This window comes from Athene noctua, chromosome 2 (assembly GCF_965140245.1).
Source record: "Athene noctua chromosome 2, bAthNoc1.hap1.1, whole genome shotgun sequence".
In the NCBI taxonomy this organism is placed as follows: Eukaryota; Metazoa; Chordata; class Aves; order Strigiformes; family Strigidae; genus Athene; species Athene noctua.
Window position 1 is genome coordinate 24,634,379 of NC_134038.1, and position 16,268 is coordinate 24,650,646.

At 35.8% G+C, this 16,268-nt stretch overlaps 1 protein-coding gene across 2 annotated transcripts in view; it reads right to left on the minus strand.

Annotated features, from left to right (window-relative positions):
* VPS13B (vacuolar protein sorting 13 homolog B) overlaps nt 1-16,268 on the minus strand; it is a 482,028-nt gene that overhangs the window by 339,623 nt on the left and 126,137 nt on the right. The gene's annotated exons all lie outside the window — the stretch shown is intronic.

Here is a 16,268-nt window from a genome sequence, read left to right on the forward strand (position 1 = left end):
TTCACATTTCAGAATCCATAAACTGGATTCAACACAGAGCTAAAGTGACCTCCTGGAGAAAAGGATATATAGTATAGTGTATACGCATACAATAAATCAAATCCTGATTATGTGCAGCTAATAACTATACATCACTAATAATAAAACCCTTAAGATACTGTGCTATAGCAGATATCTAAGTAAATACAGTACGTTTTTATCTTTACCCTCTATGCATATTGTGAGTTCGAGCATTTTTAATGTCAGCTTTTATTTTAAAAGAGCTAAGTCGTGAGAACATTCTTATGTACCACTTCATAACTCTGACACCAAGTATGTATAAAAAGATTAGCCTTTATTTGGTATAAAATCAGTTGGCAGTTTTACATCTGTGCAATGCAACATAAATACCCCAGCTGGCATCTCAAGCTCACACACATATGGACTTCAAAACAGAAACTTCCTTATTTGCAGCACTGCCAGGGTAATTTTGTATACTCTGCATACTACAGCTATTTGTCAGGCCTCTGCAGGTGTGCACTGCACATAAACACACAGCTGTAGTCTAGCAAGCCAAGTGTTCCATCAAACACATAAAGGGAGACCTCAGCAGCTGGATTAGTCATCCCTGCAACAGGTCCAGAGAGAACAATATGGGTTAGTATTTTTGGAAAAGCACGGATGGTAAATTTATGATTATGCTGGCCTTACCAAATAACTGCTGGATTGTGTCATTTTTATGCAATGTCTACTTATTAAAGTTTTTGTTAGAATGGCTGGAACAGACTGAATATTTTTTAGTTTTTAATATAAACAATAAGGTAGTTTATGTATAAAATAGTTTATTAAGTGCAAAATGTTAAAAGGTTTTCATGCTAGTGGTTGGTTTTTGACAGATGTTACAATTATTTGCATTGGCTTTAACACACAAATCACTGGAATAAATTATAGTTAGTATATTATAAAGTTTCTTACTAGTTATATATTATACTTTGTCACATATACTATAACTACATAGTATTTTTCTATCTCTATGTATTACACTCTCAGAACTGTTTGGAAGACCCAAGTGTCCAGAGAATTTCATGGTGGTCATACAGATGTTAAAAATATTTTAATCAACCAGAAAAAGTACTAAGCCTAATTTTGTACAAGTTTGCTTTAAGAAACTTTGTATATCAAATGCAAGAATAAAATGAATCAATCAGAAAATTAATAAAACTTTTAAAACAAGTTGCCAATTATTTATCCAGAATGTTCGGTATACGATATGTATTTTAGCATTTAAAAGCTGCTTCAGAAAAGATGAGAAAATGTGAACACTATTCCGGACAAATCCTAGATGCAATTCATCCATTAAACTCTGAGTTCAAATAATATGCAAGCGCATGTGCTTGCTTCTCTTTTGTGTTTGTTTTGAATCATAAAATATCACTACATCTTACCCATAGCGCTCTCTTCTGAAGATTACATCCTTACACACTCATAATAGCTCTTTCAGATTTCATGTGCTGGGAGGAAGATGTCCATTCAACATATCAGTGGGGTGGACATTGACCAGCCCTAAGAACTTTACCACATTTTTCCTCATGTACAGCCGTCCTTGGCAGCACCTGGGAACACTGAGCAGGAATCCATTCCCAATTGCCCCTAATTCATTAAGTTAATTGCATGATTTCAAAGAAGAAGAGATGTGGCTTCCTAAAGGTCATTTTCTTAAACATGACCCCATGACATTTCAAAACCACGTATCTGTCATCCACCAGGAATATCACTATTGGTGGCTCAATGTACATAAAGGTTATGTTAGCATTATGATAACATAAGATCTAATAATTAGAATTACTGACAGGTAACTAAAAATCACATAGCGATTTCCTCATGGTATAAAGGTAGCTGTTCTTTTAAAACCTGCAGGTTGTAGTAAACGCTGAAAAAGCACACGTGGCACCAGAGACAGAGATGAACAATACTCAGCCATACTCAGTATGAGAGCCACTAAAACAAATAGCAAAATCATAAAGAAACACTTCAAAACATAAAATGGGTATTTAGAATACAGGGAAAATGGAAATATCCTTTAATGCAAACAACTCTATCTTTCTGAATCAAAACAGAAAATCTGTTATTTCAGGGATGCATATTTTGCAACCATCTTGGACCTAGAGCCTACAAAAGAAAACACATAAAGCTTTAACCATGGAATTACTTTTTCCTGTTAAACTGAAGACAGTCCATATCAAAGATACAAGAATAAATGGAATAGGGGAGAAAAGACTGATGCTTTGAGGGTAAGGTTATCAGGATTTAATGGCATATTATACCACTGATCAACAAACCATATTCAAAAGAAAAAAATAATTGTTTTATTAAAATGATCTACCATCATATAAGAACTCCTGAGAAAACACTAGGCCCTACTTAAGAAAACAAACCTAAAACATCTTTCTTGAAAAACAATTAAAGATGATCGTGATATTATAGAGCAAAATAATATGATGTCCATAAAGTAAAATAGTCCTCCTGGCAAAAATCTGAGTTTTCAGGAAATATTTAAGAAAATGTTTCTGAGAATATTACAAAAAAATTTAAAAGAGGAATTAGCTGTCATAAGTGTTAATCAAAACTATGCAGTGAACTATAAGAGAACTGAAATTAGAGAGGGGAAAATAGAGAGTGAGGAGAGGGGTGAGGGGCATTGGTCTTCCCTGGGTGTTACAGTGATACAATGAATTATACATGGATGTATCAGTCAGAAACTTGCATTCTAATCCTGGTTCTGGCAGGTATTTCCTGCCTGATGCCAAGAAAAACATTCAACTCCAGAGTATTAATTTATCTCTAGAGAAAGAGAGTCTTACAGAGGCATTTATTCATTAGATAGGGGAGGATTTATGTTTTGTAATAATTTCATTAATATTATACAAATTAATCACTACACAATTAGCACAGAACTATTACAGTGGTTTTGTTATATATGTAGATCTAGAAGAAGTTTTCTACTTGTACACAGAAATAATCTTAACCTTGCTGTTACAGGACAATCTTCCAGATTAACTGAACACCACAATAATTGCTGTGTATGAATCGGCCCCACTGCTGACAGGTTGCTCAGATTCAGCCTTTCCAGAAGCAAAACTTCAGTATCATCCATGAAAATGTTGGACCCAAACACCATTCTGCTAGAAGTATCATCATATTTTGGTACTACAGTGCATGGTGTTCAAGTGTCCATTACTGTGGGTGGGAGGTGGAACGTCCTAGTAAGAGACAGAAAAGAAGGAGAGCCCGGAACACTCTCAGAGTAGCAGGACTCCACAAAAGAACAAGTCCTACAGAAGCCAGGAGAACATCAGGACCTACTTCCCTGAGCAGACCAAATACAGAACTTGGCTTGGCCTTGTTGCAGGTATGGATCAGAATCTAACCTGAGCCCTCAGAGACAACTCCTTCCAATAAAAAAATAAAATCTAGGCACATCATGATGCAAGTTTCCCTTAGCCTGTTCCCATATCCTGAGAAACTGCATTCCAGCAAAATCGCATCAAGCCACAGACCCTCTTTGTTTAGAGAGCTCAGGCAAGTGGAGTACTTTCAACAAAAGGTCTTCTCCAGAAAGAAAAATGAACTTGAACTAACTGATAGAGAAATACAGCTCTTATTCTAGTGATGATGTAGCTATACAGATAGATGGCAGGGATGAATGTGGGGTTTTTGCCTACACACGTCAAACAGTATTCAGAATTTCTTCACAATCAAGTCATTTACCTTTTTTTTTTTTTTCTTTTAGTTTAAAACTCAAATTCAACAATTTGTCCACTTTAGCTGGCTGGGATTTTAGGCACAGTTATATTACACATACCTTAATCAGATCCTGTGCCTAAGACTGTATTAAAGCCTTCTGGAGTACATAAAATCAGGAAATCCAGGAGAATGCATTGCTGAACTTCTACATTTTCTGCTGCAGATAGTATGCCAAATTTTCAATCAAATTAATAAGTGTTAAAGCATAAAGGACCCCCACTCGGGATCTACTCAAGAATACTGAACAAGAACACTGCTGAATAAGAGAGTTTCACATCTCCAAAATATTTATTAATTCATTGAGGCCTAATACTTAAGACATTCCTGCACAATGTTAAGCCAGCAGACCTTGATAATTTAGTGAAGTAAATACATCCTGCCTACTGCAGGAGAACTACAAGCTATTGCTGAAACAAAATAAATGGCTCACAGTTACGTTAATCCACTGATACAACATATTAAAGAAGAGAATCCATAAATAATTACTGGAAGGATGCAATGGTTTCCTAAATTAAAGTTTGAGTCTCAGCATGACTTTTAAAATTTGGAACACACCATCACTAACGTATGTTATGTTCTGTAAGAAACAAAAAGAAATATTGTCATTGTTCAAAGAGACTATCAACTAAAAAGGGACAAAACCAAGGTGGAATATGCAGAGATATATTCCAGTTATACAATGGATACAAATGCAAAAAACAGTAAAAAAATATTACATAGTACAGAGAAACACAGAGAAGAACTGCAAAACATTCTGTGATTTTGGTCTTTATTCTAGTTAAAACCTTATTCTGGTAAACATTACAATCAAAAAGCCATTCAACATCTTAAAATGCTTGAGCAATGCATATTGACTGTATCTCCACAAGGTTTCAAAAACCTGATAAAGTCTAAATTGATAAAGAACTTCCTATACTGAGAACTACACTGTTGCCCAAACAACTGAAGCAACAGTATCAAACTGTAACCAATTCCAGACGCCTTTGGGCATCACACAGACCATGCTTGCTTCTCTCCATTTCTACCTCCACTTTTTCCCCATTTTTCTTAAAATACAAGCTATTTTATAGGGTGAATGTAATATGATACTATGATCATTGCTGATTGCAGTTAGAAACAGACCCTTCTAATCCAGCTGCTCTCCACTTCAACAAATGCCATTTAAAAGCTACTTCATAAAAACATTATTGCTTCATACTTAAAAGACATTAAGTCAAGATTTTGGAAATTCCATTCACTTGATTATATCAGCAAGTGCACTATATGTTAGATTTATCATTAAAGCAAAATCCATGAAAACTGTTTTCCAGACTTTAGTTAATGCTCTTATGACACATTTGGCCAATGAAAAGGGATGAAAAACAGTAGTGCTTTGAAGCAATAGCCAGTAAATGCCGTTGTGGTTTACCAAGAGTGGGATGCACAACATATTAGACCACACTTAATGAAATTAAACCATTTCTTATGTTTTTTAAATGTGTCCTGTATTACTTGCTTGGAAACTACACAACTGCTTCATCTTTGAGATTTTACTTTTTTCTGCAGTAAACTATCTCTTACATCTACTGGTAATTAAAACAGTAAGCAACTACCACCGTTTTGTATTTTAGAATACTATTTAAGGCAAAATAACACAATAAATAAACTGCATGTTCTTTGTTTCCACATAAAAACTAAATTCTAACTTTATATTACTTATTCAAAGATCCAGGAAAAAGATTACTGTGAGGAAAACAGGGTAAAGTATCTGCATACTACCTACTTGTATAAGATGTGCATTGATAAGTAGTTTCCTTCCATAATATGCTCATGAAACGTGGCTTTAATGTAATGCTTTCCAATTCTCCTAGAAGATATTTTGATGCAGTAGATTTTTAAATCTTAAACTCCAGTCCTCATGTACAATTTCTTCAAAGCAACAAAGTGGCTTATTTACCAAATTAAAACACTATTCCTCCTCTACTTTTCTGAAGTCTTGAAGAACCAAAAGATAATTAATCTTGGAAGCCCATTTACTTCTCTAATATTTTGAAGTATTTACATACTATTTATAAACCTATGATTGAAGGCTAGCTAAATTAAATCCTTAAATAGGACTACATGTCTCCATTATGTAACAATACATTGAACATTCTCCTATTTACATCAAGAAAGCTTTGAAAACATAGTATCTTTTCTTGGAATTTAACAGAAAGCTCACAGATGAAAACTAATTTCTTTCTAGCAGTCCAGTTGTTGAGATAACAAGTTGTTTTCTCAATAACTCGATTCTCCTACAATCTTCAAGCTTTATAAATGAATTTCTTCACACACTGTATTTTAACAAGTTAATTTATGACTAAGCAATGTTAACTAATAAACTTTTCCAATTACCATAATCAGTTAACAGTAAACTGAGGGGCGGTCAATAGCTCAGGTCATTTTTATATAGAGTCACCATAAGAAGCCACTACTATTATTATTCCCCAGGGACTATCAAGCCACAGGTTTGCTAGTTACAGTCATCAGCAGAGTGAGAAGATTTGTAAGTGAGAGCCTAGTCACAAAATAGCATCAAAAACAATCTGTAAGAGAAAAGGAAAATGATCACTGCCCTTCTACTACCCAAATTAGAAGATCTACTGTCTTCTCTTTGCTACTTAGAAACATTTTACTAAATATTTGGAAAAACATTGATATAAACATTAGAACTCTTCTTTGATGCAGGAAGGAATGAAGAAATGGGACCTTCCAATTAACAGAACATATTTTCAGAGAAATCACTTTTTCCAGATAAAAAGTCAATGGTGGAGCTCTCAACCCAACTTCCAATACTGAGACTATAATTTCTGTATATGTTAAAACAGAAGTCAAACAAAGACAAATGAAATGAGATAATTATTGTGCCTGAGAGAAAACTGTCCTTATTAGCAGAAGTGTTGAATAACATGGTCTTTAACACAAGTTACACTGCACACCAAAGTGGCAGTGAAGCTCAGATCACATACACTCATTTCCATAATCATTTTCACATGTCTAGAATGCATTAAATACAGTACCATCTTAAAAATGAAAAGCAGACATTCCTTTGGAAATTAATTCAATATTTAGCATGTCACATTCAAAAAAGATCTCCTCCTTTTAAAACACAGAAAAATTGGAACATAATAAATAAGGATGTTTATTATTTCATTTGCCTTAATTTTGTCCCATAGGCACAAGGATACACTATAGTTGTCGAAAGATGGCATTCACGTCTAGAACACTGTATTCTAACAATGTAAGCCATAAGTCTTTCTCTGAAAATAAACACATATAGAACCTTAAAAAGAAAAATTCAACATGGAACCTTCTTTACCATGCATTTCCACATACCTCACATTAACTACTCGTGCTGACAGACTTTGATCTCAATAGTCTTCAGTCACTTCCCAGAAAGAAACACACTCACACATCACAGAACATTTCTTCTTACCAGATTCTTTGCCACAAACAAAAATTTAAACCTACTCAATGTATATACATATCTTGAATCCATATGTGCTAGTATTACTGAAGTTACAGCTAATGGGTCCATGCAAGAATGCTAATTAGGACTTACTGTGAATATTCCTTCTCTTTATGTTGACTTTTTAAGAGGATCAAATTCCCTACAATTCCCTGTATCTGGGTTATCCATACTCAAGTTATTTCTCATGTTAACTTAGCTCTGAGGGCAATTGCTTATGGAACAAAACTAAAATTACTGCATCTGTAACAGTGGTATGTTGCTCATTTGTAATTATTATTTTCAGAGTCAAGCCTGTGACTCTTCTCACCATGGCAAATTGAGCTCAACTACTAAACCCTTCAATGCGAAGAACTTAATTATCTCTTCTGGATAAACAGGATAACTTGTGAGGAGTTATCAAATAATTAGTAATAGGCAAGCAGAGCTAAGTGACATTCTCCCTGAAGATCACACTACAAGATATGTTACATTTAAGCTTTAACTTGCATCTTCTTTCAGGATTTTTCAATATGCTACTACAACAAATTCTGAAGTTTCACATACGGGAACAGAAATTAATTTTGCAGTGCTAAGTCCTTACTCAGCAAATGGATAGCAAACAACGATAACAAAACTTTTCAAATTACATCTGTGCTTTGAAGAACATGTATATAAGTGGGGGAGCAAGAATGAATTCCTCTAAGTTCAGTTATATGATAGAATAAAATATTGCAATGTCAAGCTTCTCCATTTAGATCACAATGCATTAGTTATTTCTTGTAGTGATTACACAACATATGACAGTGTAGTTCCCAAGACTTCAGACAATGTCAATAAATACAGGAAAGAAATTTTTTCAACACACCAATTAGAATGCATAATGAATAATCAGACATATGTTTCAAATTAATTCCCAGAGGAAACAGTTAACTAATAACCTTTTTACAGAACACACAGAAGCAACATGTAGCCCAGCTATATGAAATGGCAACTGATGTTAAACACACTTTCAATAGGCTTCAACTTATCATGGGAAACTACATTTGCCAATACATTCAACAGGTGGAAAGATTTGTATTGTTATCCACCAACCCAAAGTATTTCACGTCAACAGGAGACAACACACAAAAGACAGACTATACAAAAGACAAACTATTTACAACAGGAAATCAAAGAAAGAGAAGATGATGTTAACATGGTTTGTGAAAGCCAATTTACCACATAACGGTGACCCAAATAAACAACTAAAAAGATGGAAAAACTGGTGGCAAAGCTAAAATAGACATACTACCTTAATACTTCAGATTCAAATGCCTTTTTAAGAGAAAATATGCCCATACTGATATGGGCAGACATAAATGCAATGTGTAAAATAAAAGAAAACAAGACAGAGATCTCATTTCTTGGATAAGGAATGTGCATTTTTTTATTTCCTCTAAGTATGTCATCACTGTAAGATGGAAGCAAAAAACAGGCAGATGTTATAATAAGAAAAATTAAGAATAATCTTGCTGATGACCAAATTTTGTTTTTCCAGAAGAAAATTGTTAATGTTGAAAATGGATGCCACTGGCAGTTTTAGAAATCTACTCATTTAGAATTACTCCAATAAATTCCTTTCAAATAATCACAGAATTGTAGAATTGGTTGGGTTGGAAAGGACCTTAAATATCTTCTAAATTCAAACCACCCTGCCAGGGGCAGGGACACCTTCCACTAGCCCAGGTTGCTCAAAGCCCCGTCCAACCTGGCCTGGAACACTGCCAGGGAGGGGGCAGCCACAGCTTCTCCGGGCAACCTGTGCCAGTGTCTCACCACTCCCACAGGAAAAAAGTTCTTCCTTATATCTAAACCGACCCTCTTTCAGTTTAAACCATTACCCCTTGTCCTATCGCTACACTCTCTGATGAAGACTCCCTCTCCATCTTTCCTGTAGGCCCCTTTAAGTACTGGAAGATTTAAGGCTAAGGTCCCCCCAGAGTCTTCTTTTCTCCAGGCTGAACAACCCCCAACTCTCAGCCTGTCCTCACAGGGGAGGTGCTCCAGCCCCCTGATCATCTTCATGGTCCTCTGGAGACTCGCTCCAACAAGTCCATGTCCTCCTTATGTTGGGGGCCTCAGAGCTAGACACAGCACTCCAGGTGGGTTCCTGTGAGAGCAAAGTAGAGGGGAAGAATCACCTCCCCTGACCTGCTCGACACAATTCTGATGCAGCCCAGGATACAGTTGGCTTTCTGGGCTGCAAGCACACATTACTTGCTCATATTCAACTTTCCATCCACTACTACTTCCAAGTCCTTCTCCACTCTCTGCTCTCAATCCACTCCCTGCTCTCAATCCACCCATTGCCCAGCCTGTATTTGTGCTTGGGATTGCCCTGACCCGTGTGCAGGACCTCGCACTTGGCCTTGTTGAACTTCATGAGGTTTGCACAGGCCCACCTCTCCAGCCTGTCCAGGTCCCTCTGGATGGCACATCCCTTCCCTCCAGCATGTCAACTGAACCACACAGCTTGGTGTCATCAACAAACTTGCTGAGGGTGCACTCAATCCAACCGTCCATGTCACCAAAGATGTTAAACTGCACTGGTCCTAATATAACATATTTGTTATAGATTTTTTAAAAAAAGGAACACAGCAGTTTTACAATTCACTAAGAAGCTTTTCACCCACACAAAAGCTGACAATTCTGCTACATTCCCTAAAGACTTGCAGAAGTCTACAATATTTCTCCTGCAGTTGTATAAACTGAGTAATTTGAAAACAAAACAAAACGGTAAATACTTTCGAAGAGTATCACCTAAAGATATTCATCCATATTGCTGATCAGTTACTTTCATGGTTGTCCTGGTTCAGCTAGGATAGGGTTAAGTTTCCCCAGCAGGGGGAAGGGATCTCCAGCCGGGTTATTCATACCATGCTGATGTCAGGTCTGTGACGGCACGGGAAGCTTTCCTTTGTGGCTTTGGTCACGGGAAGCACGCACGGTGGGCTGGCTGTGTTCACTGCAGTATTTCTCTGTACATCTTATCTTGTTTGCTGTTACTACTGTTTATTGTTGTTATTATTGCTATTGTTGTTGTTCAGGTTGTTTATTACACTGTTGTATTAAATTTCTCCTTATTTTAACCCAGGGTTTGTGCCCTACTCGGTCTGAGGGTGGGGGAGGGACAACAGCAACGTGGTCTCCAGACCCAGCAGGGCTTAAACCAGCACAATGGTATAAAAAACCCCACACCTATACAAACACATAACCTAGTCAAGGGAAATATAAAGAAACAAAGATGAAAACAAAGGAACACACTCACTCTTGCTCCCAGTGATCATAAAACAGGTAGATCACTTAAATATTCAAGTAACTGAAGGACAGGTCAACCTTCCTTAGGAAATAAAAATCCCAAAGGAAATGAAAGTGGAAATAAAACCAAGGGAAAAAGGTATTTGGCTCTACACTTTAAGAATTGCCTACAGCAATGTATTACAGAGATGTCTCTGGAGACTGGCTGAGCTGCAACAGCAGCAGCATTACAACCATAAGCACTGGGTCACCAGTGGTATAGTTGGCTGATTAAGAGATGAGGTTATGTGGCTACTTAATTTAGTAAGAAACCGCACAAAATACAGCTATACAGCCTGATGTATAGAGCATTTTTGTACAGATATCAAATAAAACAAAACACTGAAATCAATCATTTAATCAGAAGGAAGTAAGTGAGAGGCTTCAAGGAGATTGCATCTTACCTATTTGCACAGAACACAGAGCAAATCAAACTAACCCCAGCACCATCCCCAAAAAACCCAAATCACAAACAGAATAAATTCATATTTGTTCCGGTAATACCACACAAGGAAGACTTTTCTTGTTACCTGAGAATTATCTACAGGCCAGGTGTGGTAGCTCTTACAAAAAACATTGTAACTGGTTATATAGGGTACATAATATTAATGCTTAGAATAGTTTTGGATACAAATACTAGTTTTCTTTGCACAGAATACCCATGCAGCTGTACAGAGGCTTCCTTCACAACTCTTTACAACTTCAGAATCCATTGGCAAACACAACCTTCATAAGCACCCTCCCAGAATCAAAAATATGTATTCTCTTCACTCCTACTTTATTTTTCTCCTCTTACATCTCCAAACAAGAAAAATTATAACTTCTCAATGTTGACCTTTATTTTTATTTTTTTTTTAAGGCCAGAAAAACACAGTTGAATTTTTTATGGCAGTGTACCTGTAGAAAACCCACAATACAAGACTGGCTAAATAGTGACAACTTTTAAAATGACCACCAAATAGTGCTAGGTTTGCTTTACAGAAAGTTACTCACCACTTCAAAATTGAGGGACTAGATCCTACCTACACACTGACAGATATTTTCTTTGAAAATTTTCAATGTAGGGATGTTACTGAAAGAAATTTTAGTTGTTTTATCCCTCAAGAGTAATGCACAAAGTATTTTTGGCACAATGCTACAAGTATGTTACAGTGCAGGAAAATGCAGAATTTCATTAACTTTGACATGCTTTTGACTGAGGCAGTATGGACTTCAGCATTAATAGATGAGGCACAAATAATCCTATGCAATTTATGTAAGTCCAGTGTAAACAGTAAGAAATGGGTATCAATAATTATTTTAAACACATAAAGAATGTAAACGATCTTAACCTGCAAGACTGTACATCTTTCAGAAAGTGAAAGAAAATAAGATGATGCTTTAAAATAAGAGTTTGAAATTGCTGAAGAGTGCGATACCAAGACCAGCTTGTAAATTCATTCAGCTCTGAGCTGCTCTCCTTAGGGGCAATGTCATCATTCCTTCTGCCTTGAGTTACCTCTAGTGCTCATGTGGGCACATTATGAGACAGATAAATGGCTAAATTGACTGAAAAATAACCCTCAGAAGGAGCAATTTCCAGCTGGATCTACAAGCTGAACTAACTGCTCACATATCTGCCTGATCATTAGAAGGTGTGGGAAAGCTGCTGTCAGGATTGGAAGGAAGGACCACCCCTTTACACAGTAGTATGACCCTACATCAGCTAAAAATAATAGGAAATCACATCCTTTGTAAGACAGTACAGATGAGGTTTTAAAACCCTCTTATCCTTATGAAAATGCCTGCAGTCAAAATCTGGCACCAAAACACTTCAATAGTGTATACAAGAATAAACAGGTGCCAAAAGTTTCAAAAAGACTATCCATGCCTTTGTAAGAACTAGATCCAAGTTTTATGTGTTTATTTCTTGAATCCTTAAAACCTTCCATTAAGGGTATGATTAGAGTGAAAAAATAGTTTTTAAAAAACGTGACTCAAACACAGTGTAATCATGAGGCTGCAGAGGGACAAAGCAAAATTCTTAATTACAAATGAGATAGGATAATTACAAAGAAAGAACACAAACCACTGTTTTGTTTCTGGGTAATGTACTTAATAGCCTTCCTTGCAATGGTACATACTATTTGTTTTGAGCTACTATCTAAAGACCTCAGGCAGAAAGACCTTGTTGTGCTAGATTCTGAAGAGCAGCTATGAATGCCACCACTGCATTAATTTAGTATGTTTAAGTGTTGAAAATTACTGTGGATTTGCCATCATAGTGAAAAAAAAAAAAAAAAAGATCCATAATATAAGATACTATACACATACTATGAAAGGATGTTTTGATTTTAAAGCACTTAGAGCCTAAGGATCTAGAATCAGGGAAACGAGGAATCAGACATGTGGGCAAGACTAACAAACAGGATTTTCAGTTTCCATGTCACATCCTTGATAATAAATTATCTATAAAAATATTACCAGTTAGCATTCAGAAATTCTGCATTTGATATTTTTTTTCCAGAAAATGACAAAAAATAATAACGTGTATTTCTTCCACAGGGTCCCTGTAAGTAATTACAGATCACATATGCTCAGAAGCAGCTCAGATGCTTTGGATTCTCAATGGTAGCACAAAAGATAAAAGAATGGACTGACAAATATTAAGAGGAACAGAAGATGAAAATTTAAGGCAACTTAAGACAAGCCCCTACAAAGTAAATGAAAGCAAAAGACAGCAAAGATAATGTATAGAAAGTCTCTCTACACAATCACTAAGAAAAAATAAAAAGACAGAACTAATAAGCTCAGTAATAGAACTTTGAGCAAAACTATATAAACAACATTTGAACATGTCCTTCATTTTCTCAGAATAAATCCAAACATCTAAAACAGTGCTGGTAATGTAAATCAATACATACATATAGCATGTGCGCAAGAGAGACAACAAGAGATCACTTCTTCCTATAACATGATCCAGCAGGACTATCTTCAGTATCAAGTAACCAAAACAGCCACCTGTCCCAATGGTGAGTTACACAAGACAACAAAAAGTAAAATACTTAAAACCTACTGAAAATAATATAATAGTTTCCTATTAAAAGTCACTACATTGTCTTAAGTCATAACTAACTTTCTTGGAACTTCCTTGGGCATTAAGAAGGAAATATCTATTAAGAAAGAAATTAAGGCAAGAACTTCCTTCTACTGGATAATTTGAGTTTGCATAAGAAGTTATTATTATACAACATACATTTTTTGTATGTCATTTTAAACTAACATCTGAATTTTCAGATCAGTTCAGACAAAAATCTTTTCCTCACATAAAAAGTTTGGATTCAAAATATAGTTGAAGAATGTAAGAGTTAAACCAAAGGTCCACCTAGACTAACATCCCACCTGGAACCAATGCTGGATTCCTAAGGAGCAGCACCTGAACAGGGAAAGTCTGAATGACATTTCCTAGATGACCCTTCATCTATTAAGAACGTACAACTCCTGAACCAGAAGAGTTGTCTTTCTTTCAATAGCCTTTCCATCATTTTGTTTTAGTGTCTGTATTTATCCAGAGGTTGTTTTGTTTGTTTAATGTAAACCAACAGCAAACACACTGTCTTGTAACAGGGTGTTTTACAGTGTGACTACCTCCCGTATGGAAATGACTCCTTTTGCTTGGCATCCTTTGGAACCCAGTATCTCTTGGGTTTGCCCAATGACACCTAACTCACACTGGAAGAAGCAGTTACTCCTTAAGCCATAAAATTTTTTTTGAAACTTCTATGCTTGTCTTGGTAGGCTGGTCTAAATGTAACCATTCTCAATATTTAAAATGTGTCCTTTATTTTTATGAAACCCAATTTCCATGGGTTTAACTAGAGAGCTTTATCAAAGACAGGACAAAAGAGATTAAGAAATCCTTTGCCACCCAATTTACTATTCATTTGGAAATACACAGGTGGCACAATCAGGTCACTTTTCAAATAGAGGACGAAGATATATTTAATTATTTCAACTGAAAGTTTCTTTCTCTAATTCTCATATGAGCTTTACAGATGTCTGTGCCCTCTTCTAGTTTTAAATTTTCTTTTTAAGCTACAAAAAACTGGACATAAGCATTATCTTCTGCCTTATAATCATCACATATAAAATATATGTTTACATATGCATATTTTTCCTTATCACACACAGAAAATTCTCACTAGTTCCTATTGACATAGCATGACACAGAAAGCCCCCGTTGAGTTGTGGGCTGTTACGATGCCTGCACATTTTCAGCATCCGTGCTTCTGAGGAGTGAAATCCCCTCTGTATAAATTTGGTCTACATTTCTTGCTCAAATATACATAATTGTGGATTTTTATCTCAGCAGATCCCAATAACCATGTAATTCAAATCATACTGTGCAACTGCCCCATTACTATCATTTGACATTCTTCCTAAATCACGTATTTTGCAATGCATAATGGTAAAGATTTTTCCTACAGTTTTGTGAAAAGGAGTATTTCAGCTTTGAAAGGAGGAAGAGTTCTGGAATAATAAAATAGAGAAGTGTATTTAGTGTGTTTTTAAATAAAATATTTATAACATTATACAAATGTCACTAAACCAAACAGATGCATAGGCAGTCTTGATTCAGGTAAATGACATATTAGCATTACTATAAAAAAATGCGTAAGGAGTAAGAAGCCTATTTAATGAAAAAATATAGAAATGTTTCCATATGTTTTATGAAGTATTCTTTACCCTTTAAATGAGCACATTCAGATTTAGCCGCTGGCTTTGTTTCAGAGAAACCCCATCTGTACACTACATCGCTTACAGGCACATCTCAGTCATGCAATAGCTATGTCACAGCTCATATATCAAACAAAAATCACATTCAAGGCCACACAACCTTATATACCCAAAGTCTTCCATTCTATTTAAAATAATCCTAAGAGAGCTCTTATTGCACCTCACTGCTGATGTCACATGACTTTTGTTGGGAAACAGAGTCCTACAACTGAAATATCAAACAGTTCTTAACACAGATGAGAATGATCTAAAGGACAACTCTATTGCACTTATATATTCTGGAAGTCTTTTTTTTTTTAACAAAGAAACAGGTGTGGAACTAAAAGTATAAAAATAGTAGCACTGCACAACATTATGTTGTACTGTGAAAAGCAGGATAAAACACAGGCAACTCACAGTAGGCTTAAGGAATTCATCTGACACATTGAGATTCCAAGGCTAATAAAGTTGATTGCCCACATCAAGGACAGAAAGTGAAGAAGTTGTTATTTTACCTTCCCAACATCAAAGGTTTCAGTGCCAGAACAATATCATTTCAAACCCAACAGCAAGGATAACTGATATGTCAAAAGGCTTCTATCTACACTACATGGCAATCCATAAACCCATTAACTTTTGTAGCAAAAGAATAGTATGAGCAGCCATGTTAGATATCTTGAAAATCATACATACGCAAGCCATCTCCTCCACAGAACACCTTGAGCAAGCAAAATGATGCTGAAACATTTTTTTCCTTATTATCAGGAAGTTTCCTTTGCCAAAGGGAAATCACACAGAACAGAAAATACATCTGAGGTAATCAGCTAAATACAAATGCCTCACAATGAAAACCAGCTATCTTCAATTAAAAAGAGATTCATTCTTGGCAATGTCTAGAATTACAACATATCTCTGAATTACTGGC